A 6,010-nucleotide genomic window follows, 5' to 3' on the forward strand; every position below is an offset into this window, starting at 1 on the left:
GCCTGCATGCCTGCTTGCTTGCTTGCTTGCCTGCTTGCCTGCTTGCTTGCTTGCTTGCCTGCTTGCTTGCTAAAATTATTATTGTTATATGATTTAAGTTTTATAGGAAAAGAATTTTATGTCATTTGATTGTTCGACATTTTATTTTTATATGATTTGAATGTTATTTGTTTTAAATAGTATACATTGTAAGTTTTATAGAAAATATAACATTACATCAAACCATTTTATATCAGTTAATAGTTATTTGTCTTAAAATTATTCGTTTTAAAATTATATTATTCGTTTATTATAGTAAATAATTATTATATTAAACGATTTTATATAATTTGATGTTATATCCTCTAAGTATTATATGATATGTAGTTATATCATACATTACACACCCGTTCTTAACCTTTAAGTCACGAGGGACCATTTTACCAAATTTCTGTCTAGTCAGGGACCACTTTTTTTTTTCAAAATCCTATAAAAGGGGAGGTCGATTTCTCGCCCACTGTGCGCCGTTTGCGTTGTGTTGACTCGACGTCACGTCACTTATTAGGTACGATGTCTTCGTGGACCACTAGGAATGCCTCCAGGGACCACCAGTGGTCCGCGGACCACCGGTTAAGAACCACTGCGATAGATAGACCTCCCCCAATGCTTTCCATGTTGATCGATTGGTAGTTGGTAGCGGCCTGCGTCCAGCGCCTTCCTGATTCATCTTTATGAGGTCGTCGGTTTACCTTGTGTGTGGAAGTCCTACTCTGCCCTCCCGGATTCTTGAACTAAAAGCATTTAGTAATAAACTAACATTATCACTGAAAACTTGTTTTACTTTTCTGTCGCATGGCGTTATTACCTGACTGCGACAAAAAGAGGGTTATGTTTTATTTGTGTAGGACCTCAGTTCTAAATAAAAGAGAATGAAAGTGGTTCAAAAACCAATAGCGAGATGTTCTGGATTTTTGTAAGGTTTGTAAGGAGTATTAGGTGAATAAACTACCAACTCTAGCTGCTAGAATAAGTATCCAGCCAGACTGTGGAATTGACTGTCGTCTGCGGTGTTTCCGGACCGATACAACCTGCAAGCTTTCAAGAAGAAAGCGTTAAAGGCTGGAACCGCACCTGTAACGCGCCTGGGAGTGCGGGTGTCTATGGGTGATGGTAATCACTTACCATCAGGCGATCCGTCTGCTCGTCTCACTTAAAAAAAGCCTTTTTATGTATTAAGTGACTGTATCTAATTAAAAATCTAAGTCTGAAGTCTAAATACCTCCTAAAAATATTTATTCTAAAGTATTTTTTTTGTGACCCGCAACTGTTTTACACGAACCACCAGGCGGTTGGCTGTTATTTATATTATAGTTTGTATATTTTAAATAATCTTAATCATTGATAAACATTATGAAACAAACGATAATGAGTCGCACAGGAATTTTTCTTTGTAAGCAAACATAAAACACTAATAATATAAAAACTGGTCTCTTGCGGAGAAGGTTCCGTAGAAAATTTTGTTTAAAAATTATATTACGAGACTATATCAAGTTACCTACATAATAATATAATCTAAGTGGCAGTAAATACTACCTCATAGTTTTAAGTGGCAGTGGGCTGGTCATATTAACCGCCTCTGTGGTCTCATGCTTCAGACTCAGAGGTTTCGGGTTCGATTCTCAGTGGGGACTGACTTTTCTACTCATACCTATTTCTGTTAGATTTGGTTGGTAGGGCTTGTTCTAAATCCGCCTGGCTGGCTAGCTACTGCTACCACCATCTTACCGAAGTCTGTTACTCTGTGGTTGTAGATTTCGGGTGAAGCTCGCTTCCACCTTGGCCTGACCATCACTTTCCATGAGGCGAGAGCATGCCAAGAGTTTCCTCCATGATTGATGACGTATTGAACTCCTATGTTCTTCCGATTAATTTCTTTGCGGTTATAATGACAGCAGGTCTTTTTCCCGGTACAAAATTGGCTCTTATGAATAAATAAATAACTTTCATGAATTTTATAGTACGGAACCCTAAAATACATCTTCGGAAGTGACAAGTAAGTATAAATACAATTCATTATGTTGGCTACTAGATAGTTAGTGCGTGTCCTAGCCAGGTGAAAAGTGATTTATATTGAGGAGGTTGGTAACTTCATCTTGTTTGTGAGATTGTAGAGTGCGTTTACTGGTAGTGTATCTATCACCTATGCATACTTACAAAAATACAGGGTGTCAGTATGGATCAAACAAAACTGCGTTTAAAAAATCCGACTTTAAAAAATTAAACTGACTCCAAAAAAGTACACTAAAAAGTAGAAAAATAATTACGTTCTTTATTTAATTAGGATAATGATTGATATTCTTGGAGTTGGTGCTCAAGAAACGTAGGTACCTACCTACTAAATTTATCGACTTAAAAGGGCTCGTACTCGTACACATAAACACAACGCATTGTGTTACGATGAGCCATCGTGCTACGACGCGGTATCGTGCTACGACGCGGTATCGTGCTCCGACGCGGCATCGTGCTCCGACGCGGCATCGTGCTACGACGCGGTATCGTGCTACGACGCGGTATCGTGCTACGACGCGGTATTGTGCTACGACGCGACGCGGCATCATGTCACGGCCAAGGGCCGACTAAAAGCTGTAGTATGGTGCGAAAAGTCTGTATAGTACTTAAACAATAAGTTGATGGCGATGAACTTGCGTTTCTTTATTCGTCACTTACCTACCTAAAAGAAACAGACATCATAAATAAGACAACAAAGTACATGAAAATAAGATATAAAAAGAACTGAGAGCCTAGTGTGAGTTTTCATCAATTGCGCTCAAAAAATGATATTAAATGTATGACGGATTGTACAGCGCCCCTAGCGGGAAACGTTCAAAAACTAATATTTTCATACATTTTTTAAACGCGCTCACTAGCGCGTTTGATGTAATGTAAACTCACACTCAGCCCACTGCTGATTTTGTTACTGCAGGTGACAAAAGAAAAAAAATAACAATTTACTTGTCACTCGGAGAGATATTTAAACGCTTGCACAGTTCCATCCATCTACAAATCAAAGTTTATGTTAATACTAGCGTCCGCCCGCGACTTCGTACGCGTGGATCCCGTTTTACCCCTTTCATCTATCTTACGCGGTTTAGACTTTTCATANGTTTTTATACTATGTATAGGTCTAAAAATAAACAAATTATGTGGCGCTCTTAGGCGCCTTCATAGTCTATAGAATTTATGTACCTGTTTTCGGCCGCTTTTCTTGCCGGGCACTCCGTGTCACCTGTCTTGTGGCCGCAGGGTTTCTTGAAACGTAGACAGGTCGCACATTTAGGTGAGTCCGCTTTCTTCGAGCACTCCTGGATTGAGTGGCCATCTTCCCCGCAGTGGCCGCAGGTCGGAGAGGCGGCTTTGCACGTTTTCGCCGCATGTCCATATTGCTGGCACTTGAAGCATCTTGTTACAAGTGTAAAGTCTCTAACTGGGCATGATGTCCAGTTAATGAAAAGTCTGTCCTGTGAGATTAGAGCTTTACGAATGACGGCTGGTACTTCTATAACATAATTTGTGTTTTCCAAATTTTTTCTTCCAGACTTATGGCTCAATTTTATTGAGGTCAGAAAAGTATCACGTGACATTGTTGGAAGTTTGTCATGGAACAGGGCACGCCAATAATAATAATGCGCGGTTTTCGTTTGTTGGTTTCGTCGACAGTGAGACCCGAGTTAACCAGGTTGACCGAACTCTTGAGCTTTTCCATATCCTGTTTAGTTTCGGTGCTAATAATGACTCCTCCGTTTCTAGTTTTGCGGACACTTCGAACTTTTAACTTCATTTCTTCAGGGCAGATAATATTTTGTACCAGTGTCTTGGTGTCGTCACTTGTTTTTGATGCGTCATTAGGGAAAATTGCGACGGAGCTGAAGGGGTTTGGGCGAATGAAATTGTTTGACCCCTTCTTTACCATGTCAGCAAAGGAGGTACTTGCTGGCTGATGTTTCGTGCAAGCTTCCACGGACTGCTTCATCTCAAGAAGGCAGTCCGTTAGGTCTCGTTCTTTCTTCAGCTGTTGAATTGCAGAATGTGTTTCTATAGCTTTTTGCTTTAAGGACTGATACTTAACAGCCATTTGCGCGACTCCATGTCCAACTTTTCGGCAAATGTTGTTTATTCTTAATTTTTGGTCTGAGTTTAATTTTCCTTCACTAGCGATGTGGCATACCTCATTCAAATGTTGCTCGATTGCACTCATCCAGCCCTGCAGGTCTGACGTAGAGATGACTACAGGAGCGTCCCCTTGGTCCTGGGATACATTCTGGGGTGTTGACGGTGGTTGAGGGGAGCGGCGCGTAATTCCGCTCCGGCTGAAGGGGCTGCTTTCTGCTGACATTTTATTAGTATGTGCGAACACTAGCCACTAGTAAAATTGTCATTATAGTGAAACTATTCGCTGATTGAGCATAGCACAGTGAGTCACTATACTAGGTCACTATTTAAAATATTGTTAATTTATGAATATCGAGAAATGCGCGATGTGCACGTCTGCACTCGTCGAAAGTCCAAACTATCAGGAATGGAGCCACGTAACTGCAAACGCGGCGTGCGACGTCCACACACAAGATGAACAGACGTCCTTATAAAGCTTGTAGGAAGGCGCATTTGAATTTGAATTTGATTCTGGAAATCATTGAGGGTGGCCTTATGTTTAGAGTGGCTGAAATGATGATGATTAATAGTTACGTTGGCCATTTACGCGCCTTTTTTTTCTATGCAGAAGCTAGGCATTTGACCGTAATCCCAATAGATGTATGAGATGCAGCCTAGGATTGTAAATACCTGCTCTGTAAGTGCCGATTCACTCTTGAAAATGTGCGGATTATAGTGTTTTTTAGAGTTCGAGCCTTTTTCAGGGCTCGAGCCTTTTACAAGCTTTTTATTACTTTCATTTGAAAGTCCAGTTAACTTTTGTGTTAAGATCGTTCTATTTAATAAAACTGCAGAAATTCTGATACCTACACTAAAATAAGTACATATTTCAAAAACGTTTTTCACAAAAGGACACAAATCAAATAATGATTAGGTACCTACATACGATTAGAATTATAACTTTTCCTAACAAAATAAAATATAAGTTTAAGAATCTTATAATAAAAATCAATGTAGGTGATGTTTTTTTATTTTTTTCGAAGGTTTGAGCTCATTTGAAGGTTCGAGCTCTTTTGAAGGTTCGAGCTCTTTAGAAGGCTCGAGCTCTTTTAAAGCCTCGAGGCATGGCTCAGAGAGCTCGCAGCTCGGCTAAGCTCGGGGCACCGAGCCTACCGAGCTCACTGAGTCTTGCCATTCTGCTTCGAGGCTTCAAAAATAGGACTCGACGCCGTCGTATAAGAGTCAGCGAAACGATTTGTGAGCTGGTAGAATGTCGACAAATTAGGAATGGTACTCTAACATGTTAAAATAACTTCTTTTTAAATTACAGTTCTCATGCCCATATGCCCGCCCCCGTGGTACCTATCACCAACGGCTGCTTTCTATGCCATGAGGATATTAAGTGGTGGGGGTAAGTGAAAAAGCCTTCGGAATATCTTCTTCTTCATCTTTTTTGATGTTGGCAATACACGTCGGGGCCGACTTGATTTGTGCCATTTTCAAATAAGTGAGACGAGTTACAAAATGGAACCAAGTGGGATGGGACTTGGGTTAATGATATAATGAAGAATGATAGAAGAGACCCCTTCCCACCCTTTCTTTGAATACAGTTCTGTTTCTTTTAAAAAATAAAGGAATGTTTTATTTGAGTAAAAATTTCTATCTACAGTAGTACTCTTAATAAGAGTACCTTCCCTCCAGGTGGCATTACAAAATTCCACCCTGTATAGTTTCCAACATGGCAAAAATTGGAACCAGTGATCCGGATAGTTGTTCTTATTTCGCGTAGTATTAAATTATTAATAGACATCAGAATTTCAATAATTTATTATCGATCTGTCTATTACCACAGTTTTATTTCTATTGAATGTCACAATCACTA

The 6,010-nt window shown here is 39.8% G+C and overlaps 1 pseudogene; it reads right to left on the reverse strand.

Moving 5' to 3' along the window:
• Nucleotides 1-3,169: 3,169 nt before the first annotated feature.
• Nucleotides 3,170-4,544, reverse strand: LOC114352463 (uncharacterized; annotated as a pseudogene).
• Between the last annotated feature and the right edge of the window lie 1,466 nt (nucleotides 4,545-6,010).

Source organism: Ostrinia furnacalis, unplaced genomic scaffold (genome assembly GCF_004193835.3).
Source record: "Ostrinia furnacalis isolate ACB-3 unplaced genomic scaffold, ASM419383v2 OfSCF1370, whole genome shotgun sequence".
Taxonomy (NCBI): domain Eukaryota; kingdom Metazoa; phylum Arthropoda; class Insecta; order Lepidoptera; family Crambidae; genus Ostrinia; species Ostrinia furnacalis.